Source organism: Poeciliopsis prolifica, unplaced genomic scaffold, assembly GCF_027474105.1.
Source record: "Poeciliopsis prolifica strain line A6 unplaced genomic scaffold, Auburn_PproV2 SCAFFOLD015, whole genome shotgun sequence".
In the NCBI taxonomy this organism is placed as follows: Eukaryota; Metazoa; Chordata; class Actinopteri; order Cyprinodontiformes; family Poeciliidae; genus Poeciliopsis; species Poeciliopsis prolifica.
In genome coordinates this window covers 537,782-551,885 of record NW_026562390.1, presented here as the reverse complement: position 1 = coordinate 551,885, position 14,104 = coordinate 537,782, and the positions used below count along the sequence as shown (strand labels likewise).

General features: G+C 45.2%; 1 long non-coding RNA gene across 1 annotated transcript; it reads right to left on the bottom strand.

Moving 5' to 3' along the window:
- Positions 1-7,709: 7,709 nt before the first annotated feature.
- On the bottom strand, positions 7,710-8,392 carry LOC129366345 (uncharacterized). Its single transcript, XR_008606609.1, has 3 exons — positions 8,188-8,392; positions 7,932-8,098; positions 7,710-7,855 (listed from the first exon to the last, which is right to left on the bottom strand). It is a non-coding gene; the product is annotated as an uncharacterized LOC129366345 (long non-coding RNA).
- Positions 8,393-14,104: the final 5,712 nt, after the last annotated feature.

Sequence of the window (14,104 nt, the reverse complement as noted above, 5' to 3'; positions counted from 1 at the left end):
TTTGGTGTTTTTAGTTGATTACATATTATTTATCTATAGCTGCTGTTGTAATTATTTAATGTTTGCAGGTCTTATGAGTGTATGCAGGCAAATTGTCATCAAACCATCAGTTGCATGCAAGGCTGTGTGTAGCCTTTTTTTGTAAAATGATACATGTGTCATACATGTTCTTTGCAGCTCAGTTTTAAACTTCAAAGCTATTTCACTATTTGTTATTTTTCTTTATTCACTTGAACAGTTTGATCCTTCATTGATGGAGTTATGTGTGTTTTCATAAGCTGACAAAATTTAAAAGGATTTATGTTAGCAACAAGCAAACATGTTTTTCTATGCAACTGTAATTGTCACTTGAATAAGTTATAATAAATAATGAGTTATTTAACATTAAGGAGTAGTTACATTTATTTTACATTACATTCGATTACATTTAGTTACATTTATAAGTTACATCTGGCCCTTTAAGGACAGCCATGATGCCATGTGGCCCTCGGTGAAAATGAGTTTGACACCCCTGATTTAGAACATCAGGTTGATGATCTGTCTGGTTCTGTTTTTATGTTACAGTCACATAAAAAATTGTCTTGAAAGCAAACAGAAAATTTCTAATGAGAGTTTTCTTTCAGGATCCATCAGAGATTCAAACCAGAACCGGAACCAGAACCCAGCTGTGTGTCCTTTAAGAGTGACAGGTCAATGAATCGTTTCATTGACTTTAAATCTCCTGGATCTCCATCATCAAGAGGTGAGCTGTATCTAACTGCTGTAACGTTGGAAACTGAACCAGTAAGAACTCAGATGTTTCCAGTTATATTTTCAGAGGTTTGATCCATTATCTACAGAAATCAGCTGCTCTGTTCTCATGAAAACACCTTCATATCTTTATCTCTGGATGTTGATGATGATGTTCTGTTGCTTCCTGGCTCTATGTCAGACTAACAGTGGATCACATTTCCACTGGGAAATACCTGGTAAAGCCATTCTGGTCCATCAGGACTTGGTTCCTGTGTGCATTGTGAGAGCAGTTCAGCAGGGAAGGAAAGCTTCATGATGTGGTTGGTGAGATCTGCTGGAACTCAACCAAACTGAGCTGATGTGGACCATCAGAGGTTCTGCTGGTTCTTAATGGGATCAGCAGGAACATTAAATCTTTACAACTACTTAGATCACCTGGTTCACTGCTCACATCCAGATATCACTTCATGGACCTTTACCTTCTGATTGTCTCTGTGTGGACAGATACAATGTGAGCTCACTGGCTTCCAGGGATCTACTGGATCCATTTTAAATCCTCACTATAACATCCAGGAGAGGATCCCACATGGACACATCCACATATTTCAGACCTCCTCCATGTCCACATCACCTCAGATCTAGTCATCAGAACCTTATGGATGTCCCACACTGTCCTGAAGACCTGTGTGGACAGAGCCTTCACTTCCACTGTCCCCAAGCTCTGGGAAACCGTCTCCACCAGCATCAGATCTGCTTACAGTTTGGACTGTTTGGAGTCCAAGTTCAAAATCAACTTTTTAAAATGTCCACTGGATTATTCTGGTGTTACTGGTATTCATCAGTGTAGATCATCTTCCTCTTTCTAACTTTGAATTATGTTCATGTGATGCTCTGTTTTTATATATCAAGGACTTTTAATTTGAAACTCCTGGTGATTTCCTCTGTGAATACTGCTGGATGAATATTTCCTGACTTCCTAATTGTTCATGGTTCCTCCACAGAGTGGACCAGCAGAGCTCAGAGGTTCCCAGGGGTCCATCTTCTAGCAGCATCAAACACAGCTGGACTCCATATTTATGGTCTGTATATGAACAACAACAACTATTTTCCATGAGTTCTGTTCAAAGTCACCTTCATGCTGCACTTTGTAGATCAGAGGACTGTCAGTCTGTCCAACATCCATCTGGTGTTTGGCTCCATGATTTCACTCTGATGTTTCCTTCATCTATTATTCTGTTCCAGCTGCTGGAGGACAACATTGTTACTTTTGTGAAGAAAGAACTGAAGAAGATCCAGAAAGTTCTGAGTCCAGATTACCCAGAACATTCAGAGAGTCAGAGAGATGATGAGGTGTTGGAAGGTGATGATGAAGAGCAGAGGAGGAGCAGCAGAGAGGCAGTGATGAAGATCACACTGAACTTCCTGAGGAGGATGAAGGAGGAAAAGCTGGCTGACTGTCTGCAGACCAGTAAGAGGATTTCTTCAGAGATTCGATTTGATGGATAAATTACACATTTGCTGAAGTGATGTAATCAAATTCAAAACATAATTTCTTTTCAAATCTTATTTTCATTTTTGTGTTAATTTAGGATATTTTGCTCCAGTTTGTCAACATCAACTTAAATCTGTTCTGAAGAAGAAGTTCCAGTCTGTGTTTGAGGGAATTGCTAAAGCAGGAAGTCCAACCCTTCTGAACCAGATCTACACAGAGCTCTACATCACAGAGGGAAGGACTGGAGAGGTCAATGATGAACATGAGGTCAGACAGATTGAAACAGCATCCAGGAAACCACACAGACCAGAAACAACAATCCGACAAGAAGACATCTTAAAAGTCCCACCTGGAAGAGATCAACCAATCAGAACAGTGATGACAAAGGGAGTGGCTGGCATTGGGAAAACAGTCCTAACAGAAGTTCACTCTGGACTGGGCTGAAGACAAAGCTCACCAGAACATCCAGTTCATATTTCCATTCACGTTCAGAGAGCTGAATGTGCTGAAAGAGAAAAAGTTCAGCTTGGTGGATCTTGTTCATCATTTCTTTAGTGAAACCAAAGAAATCTGCAGCTTTGAACACTTCCAGGTTCTGTTCATCTTTGATGGCTTGGATGAGAGTCGACTTCCACTGGACTTCCACAACAAGGAGATCCTGACTGATGCTACAGAGTCCACCTCAGTGGATGTTCTGCTGACAAACCTCATCAGGGGGAAACTGCTTCCCTCTGCTCTTCTCTGGATAACCACACGACCTGCAGCAGCCAATCAGATCCCTCCTCAGTGTGTTGGCATGGTGACAGAGGTCAGAGGGTTCAATGACCCTCAGAAGGAGAGTACTTCAGGAAGAGATTCAGAGATGAGGAGCAGGCCAGCAGGATCATCTCCCACATGAAGACATCACGAAGCCTCCACATCATGTGCCACATCCCAGTCTTCTGCTGGATCACTGCTACAGTTCTGGAGGATGTGTTGGAGACCAGAGAGGGAGGAGAGCTGCCCAGAACCCTGACTGACATGTACATCCACTTCCTGGTGGTTCAGACCAAAGTGAAGAAGGTCAAGTATGATGGAGGAGCTGAAACAGATCCACACTGGAGTCCAGAGAGCAGGAAGATGATCAAGTCTCTGGGAAAACTGGCTTTTGATCAGCTGCAGAAAGGAAACCTGATCTTCTATGAATCAGACCTGACAGAGTGTGGCATCGATATCAGAGCAGCCTCAGTGTACTCAGGAGTGTTCACACAGATCTTTAAAGAGGAGAGAGGTCTGTACCAGGACAAGGTGTTCTGCTTCGTCCATCTGAGTGTTCAGGAGTTTCTGGCTGCTCTTCATGTTCATCTGACCTTCATCAACTCTGGTGTCAATCTGATGGAAGAAAAAGAAACATCTAAAAAATCTAGATTATTTAATAAACCTAAACTAAAGTCTCTCCATCACAGAGCTGTTGACCAGGCCTTACAGAGTCCAAATGGACACCTGGACTTGTTCCTCCGGTTCCTCCTGGGACTTTCACTGCAGACCAATCAGAGACTCCTACAAGGTCTGATGACAAAGAGGAAGAAGCTCACAGACCAATCAGAAAACAGTTCAGTACATTAAGAATAAAATTCGTGAGAATGTGTCTGCAGAGAAAAGCATCAATCTGTTCCACTGTCTGAATGAACTGAATGATCGTTTCTCTAGTGAAGGAGATCCAACAGTCTCTGAGTTCAGGAAGTCTCTCCACAGATAAAGTGTCTCCTGCTCAGTGGTCAGCTCTGGGTTTCATCTTAGTGTCATCAGGAAAAGATCTGGATGTGTTTGACCTGAAGAAATACTCTGCTTCAGAGGAGGTTCTTCTGTGGCTGCTGCCAGTGGTTTGCTGCTGAAAGAGACTGATGGTCTGACCCCCCTCCTCCTTTCAGGGTGGAGCCTGCTGGAGGCCGATTCTTGACTCCAGGTCCATGGAAATGTAAGTGTGTTTTTCATCTGATTCATGACAACAAAGCAGCTCACATTCAACCATCTTCAAACTGTCACATCACTCATTCAGGAGTCAAAGTGTCAATAAATGATCAATAACTGCAGCTGGATTGTGTTTGTTCTCTCCATCAGATTCCTGTCAACTCACCATCGACACAAACACAGTGAGCAGATTCCTCAAACTGTCTGAAGACAACAGGAAGGTGACATATGAGGAGAAGCTTCAGTCATATCCTGATCATCCAGACAGATTTGATTACTGTCCTCAGCTGCTGTGTAGAACTGGTCTGACTGGTCGCTGTTACTGGGGTCGAGTGGAGAGGAGATGTTAATATATCAGTGAGTTACAGAAGAATCAGGAGGAAAGGAGACAGTAGATACTGTTGGTTTGGATGTAATGATCATTCTTGGAGTCTGATCTGCTCTGATGATTATGGTTACTCTGTTTGTCACAATAACAGAGGAACTCGTCTCTCCTCCTCTGTCTCTAACAGAGTAGCAGTGTATGTGGACTGTCCTGCTGGCATTCTGTCCTTCTACAGAGTCTCCTCTGACTCACTGATCCTCCTCCAAACCTTCAACATCACATTCACTGAACCTCTGATTCCTGGATTTCGGCTCTTGTGGTCCAGTTCTGGTTCCTCTTCAGTGTTTCTGAGCTGATTTGAGTCTAAAAAGTCTAAAGTTTTTTGTCTTGTCAGAGAAACTCTCTCACTGTTGAACAGATAGTTCAGTCTCTAAAATCTATTTCTTGGTGAAATGATTCTGATTGAGTCCTTGGAAACTTTTTCTTCTTCCTGTCCTTTAAAGATGGAAACTGGGATTATTCCAGAATTATTTAGGATTATTCCAGGATCCTCATGTTTTTCTATTTGTTTCCATTCAAAGCTTCACACTGAATATCAAGATGTTATTTTTCTTTTCTTGTCCTTTCATTCATCAGATTTTATTGAAATATTGATCAGTTTTTCTCAATCTGATCATTTTCTGTTTCTATTGGCTCCTATTTTTCTCAACATGTCAGATTTGAATATTAAATCTTCCTTTTGTAAATTTGATGTAGTTCTTCTTAATGTGTTTTAAATAAAACATTTTTTCTTCTGCATTTGGTTCATTTGCTGCTCATTTTGTTCTTTCCCTGTTTAAATTTAAATATTTGCATTAAAAATATTTTTTCATCAACTCTGCCTTTCAGAAAATCCTAGTTAAAGTAAAACATTCCCCTCCCATGAAGGTCAGAGGTCAATGCTTTGAAGCATAAAGTGGGAAAATCTTAATATTTTCTGTTTCATTCAGAACTTCTACCTGAAACTCAGAACCCGCAGAACATTTTACTCTTTGGAGAAAAAATGTCAGGAACTGAAAGATCAGAGCAGAATAAAAACTGGAGATCAGTGTTGGACAGAAAAGGTCTGATCGCTGCATCTCTGCTATATTTTACATCTGATAACTGTAGTTGCCACGACACCTCTCCTCCCCCCTTCCTTCACTCTCTACTCTCTCAGTCACTTCTTCCTCTCTTGAGAGGGGAGATGTGCTACCATCTCTCCATCTAAAGGGTAAATTGAGTTTCCTAAATCTGCTGAGATTTACCCTATCCAGAACTGAAGTAAACTCCATTTAAGCTGGTTTCGAGAAAGGATTCGCATGATTTCTACGACCTACATCCAGATGTCTCACCCTTCTTCCCCCGTGAATTAGCCAGACTGAGCAGCCTACAGCCAACTAGTTTCACAGAGCACATCTGTTAACGGTCGCTCCTTCTCTTTATTACAACTTCCACTTGTTACTGAACCAGGATGGTTTTAATGACTCGGGTGAGTCCCAAGGATGTTGTTTTAGATTTGGGCTAAAAAAATCTATAAAACATTACCTACTTTTCTTCCCCAGAATCAAACATCACAGCTATTTTACCACCATCAAAGAACTTTGAGATGACTCATTAATTGAATGTCCACAACATATTTTAGATTTTCTTTATGCTATTATTTTATTGGTAAAGCAATTTTGCAAGGGTCAGTACAGCTTAATTAAGTAGCAGAATAATCAAATAAATAAAAAAATCAATCATCTAGCCTATATTTCCCTAACGCTGACACTAAGAACTAAAATGGGAACCTTTAGAGAGACAGACGAAGTTTGGTGTTTCGAACCCCAGAACTGGATCGATGATGAAGAAGGTGTTGCAGCAGGAGGAGGAGGTTGATTGACGAAGGCAGGGATCTCTGTTGGTCTGATGAGCTGTAATCTCTGCATGGATGATGACGTCACACAGGACTTGGGTCTTTATCTTTGCCTTGGTCTTAATCTTTACCTTGGTCTTCACCATTGTCTTTGGGGTCTGAACCCAGCCGATGAGAGAAGTGCGATTTGAAGCCACATGTTGCAGGGCTGATGGGTTGGTCCCCATGTGCAGGACAGTCTTCGGCTCTATGGCCCCGGCTCTTCTTCAGCTGAAGAGTTCTTTGTCCATCTTGGTCTTGGCTCGAAGCTGCCTGGAGGATCCAACCAAAGATTCCTCTTTTGCTCTCCCCTTATATAGGGTTTATACCCGCTTTCAGTACATTTTCATTGGCTAACACTGTTGCTGTGCTTGCTTTATTGGTAACTTGTTTGGACAGATGAACTCATGTCATCTTTTCAGCCATCAGGACAAAAGGTCTTAGAGGACTTGTCCTGATGTCTTGGCTAATGTCTCTTTTGTGTTGTATTTATATTTTTTATTTATATTTTATTTATATTCTTATTTCTTATTTATTTTTGCTTAATTTAGGTTTGGCTACTCACATTTAGTGTGTACCTTTGTATTTAATTTGTATTTGTATTCTTTTGTATTTTACGCACTGCATGCCACTTTTCTGCCTGTAAGCTGCTGGTAACTTCAATTTCCTGAGGGAGTCTTCCCAAGGGATCAATAAAGTATGAGTCTCAGTCTAGTCTAAGTCTAAGCCAGGGTTGCTCAACGTTGTTGTCCGTTCTCTGACACGTTTAAGTTGTTCAACAATCTAGGTCCTAATAAGACATTGGTCATCTCTGCTTTCCGTTAGTCCCCATTTTACCCCTAACCTTTCACCTATTATCTACTTCCAACACATCAGTGATTTTTAATTGCAGTTACACATTTTACTTCTCTTCAAGTTCAATGTCAAAATCACATCTATAACCTTTTAGCTTTTCTGATTTAACATTCATTTATAATATTATGATAACCACAACCTTTTAGTTTTTTCTTATTTGATACCAAAGTTACAGTTACTTGTTTTACTTGTACGTTTTTCCAAGTGTAAGTAAGTATTGTTATAAGTAAACCAATATTAATATCAGTACTTTACTTTAAATCTTATCTAATTACTCAAAATGTTTAGATTTTATCCTTTAAAACTTTTATGCTTTTAAACAAGGAATAGTCTCAGCTATTTTTATACAGCTACAAGCTGGAAACTTACTTCCTCTTTTTCCAGGAAACCTGCTCTTCCTGTCTCATCTCTCTCTCTGTGTCATATTGGGAGGATTTGATTCTAGCCCATATGCAGAACACAACACTAGGATACGGTGGGTGAAAATATAGTGAATTTATTTGAGAAAGAAACGGAACACAGTGGCAGGGAATGAAAACTCTGGTCTGGTCCACGGGAAGGGAAGGATCAGGAAGCGATCGGCTCACTAGGAGTACAGAGCAGGAAAGGTGAGTTCGAAGGCTGTGGAAAGTGGAGTGTCGATAACACTGGACAGATCTTACTTGAGCAGAGCAGTGAAAAGCTAGCGGCGGGTGGCTGCTGGGTCCAGGGTCCGGTCTCTCTGGGGGTTTGGGTGGGCGTGTGCGCGCTGGAGGGCAGACAGGTAGGCTCGGGATCCGCGAGGAGCGAGAAACGGCGCGTCTTCCAGTCGAGGAAATCCAAGGGGAGACTGCGGAGAGGTGAGTAGACAAAGGAATCACTGACGGCTCAGACAGCGAGAAAAACACAGAGTACAAACTCGAGGTAGCTAGGAGGTACCAAAACTGGGCAACACTCAGGCGCCGAAGGACTGGTAGACCGCTCCTCAAAACCTGTCGCTGATGAGCTAATCCGAGGCCGGTGTGGGAGATGACGTCATCCACGCCCTCCGTCAAACTGATGGTGCCATCTGGTGAGGAAACAAAGGTGGTGCATGCACCCAAAACCCCTACAGCGAGAACCTAACAACCCTGGATCCTGACAGTACCCCCCCCTAATGACCGCCACCTGGCGGCCTAGACGAGCTGGAGGGAAGCGACGCACGATAATCCGAGACAAGTGACGGGTCCAATATGAATGAACCCGGAACCCAAGAACGGTCCTCCGGACCGTAGCCCTCCCAGTCAACAAGATATTGCCAACCCCGACCTCGTCGACGGGAGTCCACGATCCGGCGGACGGAATAGGCGGGATGACCAGCAATGTCACGGGAGGCGGAGGGGGTTCGGCTGGAGGGCAGAGCGGGCTGGTCCGGACGGGCTTTATCCGAGAGACGTGGAAGGTGGGATGGACGCGGAGGGAAGTGGGTAGACGGAGGCGAACAGCGGATGGGTTGATTATCGTTTCAATTTCAAAAGGGCCAATGTAACGGGGAGAGAGCTTCTTAGACACAGATTTGAGCGGGATGTCCTGGGACGACAACCAGACTTGTTGACCGGGTGAGTAAACAGGGGCAGGACGCCTCTTACGATCCGCCTGCCGCTTGATTTGTTCTGTGGTGAGGTTAAGATTGTGGATGGTGGAATTCCAAACCTTGTGGCAGCGACGGATGTGGTGACGGACAGAAGTGACTGAGATGTCTTCCTCATCGGACGGCAACAGGAGTGGTTGGTAGCCAATGGATGCTTCGAATGGCGATAAGCCTGTGGAGGATGAGACGTGATAATTGTGAGCATACTCTACCCAAGGAAGATACTGGAACCAGTCGGAAGGATTGGAGGATGTGAAACAGCGGAGAGTGGCTTCAAGGTCCTGATTGAGGCGTTCAGTCTGCCCATTGGACTGGGGATGAAAACCTGAAGTTAGTGAAACCTTAGCATTTAATGCTGAACAAAAATTGCGCCAAACCTGAGAGGTGAATTGTGGACCTCTGTCTGACAGTATGTCCACCGGGATGCCATGAAGCCGGAATACATGTTTCACTAGAAGTTGAGCCGTTTGGAAGGCAGAAGGAAGTTTGCGAAGAGGAACGAGATGGCAGGCCTTGGAGAACCGGTCGACTATGGAGAGGATGGCTGTCATGCCCTTAGATGGAGGTAACCCAGTAACAAAGTCTATGGCGATGTGGGACCAGGGGCGTTTAGGAATGGGAAGAGGTTGGAGGAGACCAGGCGGAGGTTGATGGGAGGACTTGTTGCGTGAGCAGGTAGTGCAGGCCAGGACATACTCACGGACATCCTTGTGGACTGACGGCCACCAGAACCTTCTGTTGACTAAGGCGATAGTCCGGCTCACCCTAGGGTGTCCTGAAAATTTGGAGGCGTGGATCCATTGAAGAAAGCGGGTGCGTACGGAGGACGGAACAAATATTTTGTTGGGTGGACAGGAGTCTGGTGTCAGTTCGTTTTGTTGTGCTTGCTTGATGATATCCTCAATCTCCCAAGTTACAGTTCCCACGGTACAGCTGGGTGGCAGAATGGGGGCAGGAAGGTTGTCGGAATCATCGGAAGAATAGAGACGTGACAGGGCATCTGGTTTTATATTTCGGGAACCAGGACGATAGGATATGGACAGGTTGAAACGAGAGAAGAAAAGTGACCAGCGTGACTGTCGGGCATTTAACCTTTTGGCTGACTGCAGATAGGAAAGGTTCTTGTGATCGGACCAGACCAGCACGGGGAGTTCCGCCCCCTCCAGCCAATGTCTCCATTCCTCCAAGGCCAGCTTTATGGCGAGCAGCTCTCGGTCCCCCACATCGTAGTTTCTCTCGGGGGGAGTTAACCTACGTGAAAAAAAGGCACAGGGGTGAGTTTTATTGTCGAGAGGTGAAATCTGAGACAAGACTGCTCCTACTCCCATATCTGATGCGTCGACCTCCACGATGAATTGTCTGGCTGGATCCGGCTGAATGAGAACTGGTGCATTTGCAAAGAGGTGCTTCAGACGAGTAAACGCAGCCTCTGCGTCAGAGGTCCAACGAAACGAGATCTTAGAAGAGGTCAGGGCTGTAAGGGGTGCAGCAGTCTGACTATAATTTCGAATGAATCTCCGGTAAAAGTTGGCAAAACCAAGAAAGCGCTGTAACTGCTTGCGGGTCTCAGGAGTCGGCCATTCCAGAACCGCCCGGATCTTCTCCTCCGTAGGCCTCACCTGTCCGCCCCCTAATATGAATCCGAGAAATGACACAGAGGTCTGATGAAAAGCACATTTCTCAGCCTTAACATATAATCTGTTCTCGAGCAGCCGCTGCAGCACTTGCCGGACATGATGTCTGTGTTCTTCTAAGGACTTGGAAAAAATCAAAATGTCATCGAGGTAAACAAACACAAACACATTCAAGAAATCTCGGAGAACATCATTGACCAGGGCCTGAAAAAAAGCGGGGGCGTTAGACAGTCCGAATGGCATCACCAGATATTCAAAATGGCCAATAGGCGTTTTGAAAGCAGTCTTCCACTCATCTCCCTCACGGATGCGAAGCAGATGGTAGGCATTCCTTAAGTCCAACTTAGAAAAGATGGTGGCCTCATGAACGGGTTCGAACGCTGATGATAGTAAGGGCAACGGGTATTTGTTTTTCACAGTGATGTTGTTTAAGCCTCGGTAATCAATACAGGGCCTAAGGGACCCGTCCTTCTTTCCAACAAAGAAAAAACCCGCTCCTAAGGGTGATGAAGACGGGCGAATTATTCCAGCAGCCAAGGATTCTTTAATATATCTTTCCATGGCCTCTCTCTCCGGACGGGAAATGTTGTAAAGGCGACTGGACGGCAAAGGAGCTCCGGGGAGCAGATCGATGGAGCAATCGTAGGGACGGTGCGGTGGTAAAGAGAGCGCCTTAGACTTACTGAAAACGGCCGAAAGGTCATGGTAATCGGTAGGTATGGTAGACAGGTCTACGGGGTCAACCTCCTGCTGCTGAACGGTGGTGGTCCTGGAGGTAGCGCTGAATGGAGACAAGAAGAGTGGCAACGGACGGACCAGGAGGTGATGCGCTTAGCTGACCAATCAATCTGAGGGTTGTGTTGCTGAAGCCACTGAAAACCGAGAACCATTGGAGAGTTGGAGGTGGGGAACACAAAAAATGAAATAAATTCAGTGTGATTGCCGGATATTATTAGGTGGATAGGTTTGGTCTGGTGAGTTATGGATTGTAAGGTTTTCCCATCCAAGGCGGTGACCTTGAACGGAACCGGCAACGGCACGGTTTCCACCCCCATTTGTTTGATTAAGGCCTCGTCCAATAAATTTTGTTCGCAACCTGAGTCAACTAGGGCAGATACGGAGAAAGACTGAGTCGCATATCTTAAAGTGGCAGGCAGTAAAAGCTGAGGAAGATTCTCACTATTCTGGTGGTCCGCCAGCTTCCTCACTTCTGCTGGCGGACCTGGGAGTTTAAACGGAGGGGACACGACGCACGGAAATGACCGGGGGAACCACAGTAAATGCAGAGTCGAGCAGAGAAACGGCGTTGTCGCTCCTCCGGTGAGAGCCGCGTTCCCCCTAACTGCATGGGCTCCGGTGCCGGAGGAGCACGAAGAGGAGGGCGACCCGGGCGATGCTAGCTCCACCATTGTCTCTCTCCGGTGAGCTGCGTCGATCTCTGATTCTGGCTCGGGAGCGGAGACGGTTGTCGAGTCTGATCGCCAGGTTAATTAGCTCTTCTAGAGTCCTGGTTCGTCCGGGTGGCTAGTTCGTCTTTTAGCGACTCATTAAGTGCATGGTAGAATGCGCTTTTTAACGCTGCTGTATTCCACTCTGTAGCAGCCGCTTTAATACGGAACTCTATGGCAAAGTCTGCCGCTGTCTGCTTGCCTTGCTTTAAGTCCCATATCTCTCGTGAGTTATGAGCCTTGTCGGAGTCAAGGCTAAAAACCAGCTTAAACTCCTTGATGAAACTCTCGAAGGAACAACCATAATCAGTGGGATTAGGAAAACGAGTCTCTGCCCATAATAAGGCCTGACCAGATAACTGAGACAGGACGTAAGCTATTTTAGCGCCATCGTGTGTAAAACTTTGCGGGGAATGATTGAATATTATTGAACATTGCAGGAGGAAACCATTGCATTTATTCCGGTCACCTGAAAATCTCTCCGGCCCAGGAAGTCGGACGTCGGAAAACACGGGCTGAACTGAGGGTGCCGGAGCCGGAGCGGGAGAGGGAGCAGGAGCTGTAGCCGGGATCTGCGGTAGAGAGTTTTGAAGGAAAGTTGTTAGATCTGCCAGACGCTGGTTGGTTTCTGTTTGTAGGGTGTGGAGTTGTCGTATTGCAGACTCGTGTGTTTGGATTACAGACTGCTGCTCTGTCAGCGTTTTCCGTATTGCGTCTGCGGGGCTGAGTGGTTGGCCTGAGTGTTCTGTCATATTGGGAGGATTTGATTCTAGCCCATATGCAGAACACAACACTAGGATACGGTGGGTGAAAATATAGTGAATTTATTTGAGAAAGAAACGGAACACAGTGGCAGGGAATGAAAACTCTGGTCTGGTCCACGGGAAGGGAAGGATCAGGAAGCGATCGGCTCACTAGGAGTACAGAGCAGGAAAGGTGAGTTCGAAGGCTGTGGGAAAGTGGAGTGTCGATAACACTGGACAGATCTTACTTGAGCAGAGCAGTGAAAAGCTAGCGGCGGGTGGCTGCTGGGTCCAGGGTCCGGTCTCTCTGGGGTTTGGGTGGGGCGTGTGCGCGCTGGAGGGCAGACAGGTAGGCTCGGGATCCGGGAGGAGCGAGAAACGGCGCGTCTTCCAGTCGAGGAAATCCAAGGGGACTGCGGAGAGGTAGACAAAGGAATCACTGACGGGTCAGACAGCGAGAAAAAAAACAGAGTACAAACTCGAGGAGGCTCGGAGGTACCATAAACTGGGCAACACTCAGGCGCCGAAGGACTGGCAGACCGCTCCTCAAAACCTGTCGCTGATGAGCTAATCCGAGGCCCGTGTGGTGGATGAAGTCATCCACGCCCTCCGTCAAACTGATGGCGCCATCTGGTGGGAAAACAGAGGTGGTGCACGCACCCAAAACCCCTACAGCGAGAACCTAACAACCCTGGATCCTGACACTCTGACTATGATTTCTGATGATTAGATAGAAAAATAAGTATAATTAAAGCTGTTTGCAGGAGACAAAAACAAAACACACAACCAGATATATTTTATTGCAGTCTGGGTCTACTAGATGTCACTTGTGTGACCAATTTTAAAGGTAACTTTATTTGTTGTTACTGTTAACTAAAATCTCCAGCATGGGGAAGTGGGATGATCTCAGATTTTCTTGACACCCCCTCTTCGAGGTCAGACCTTTCACATGCTGGGACTCCAACACCCTCCTGCAGTTCTGCGTCCTGTTATGGCCCAAGGCTATTGCTTTGGGGTTTAGCATCCTTGCTCTAGATCTTCTCATTGGTGCTGATTGGAAGTGGAGGGAGCTGGCCAGTGTCTCCATGAATGACATCAGATCAGCTTAAAATGCACCACCTTTTTCTCATCAACCCAGCCCTTTTCTTTCTGTCTGTCAACTTCTCTTTTTTTCCCTTTCCTCTCCAACCAGCTATGATTTTTGTTAAATAAATCCTATTTTAAGTTATACCACATGTTGCTTCCCTTTAATTTGTTATGGTACCAGAAGAAAGACTCACCCTGTAACTGCAGGAAAGATGTTAGAAAGTTTAAAAATGCGTGGAAAAAACTTTGTAAATATATTCTAACAAGTGATTTAATTTTCTGTTTTTTTGTATATTTTGACATATAAAACTGTAT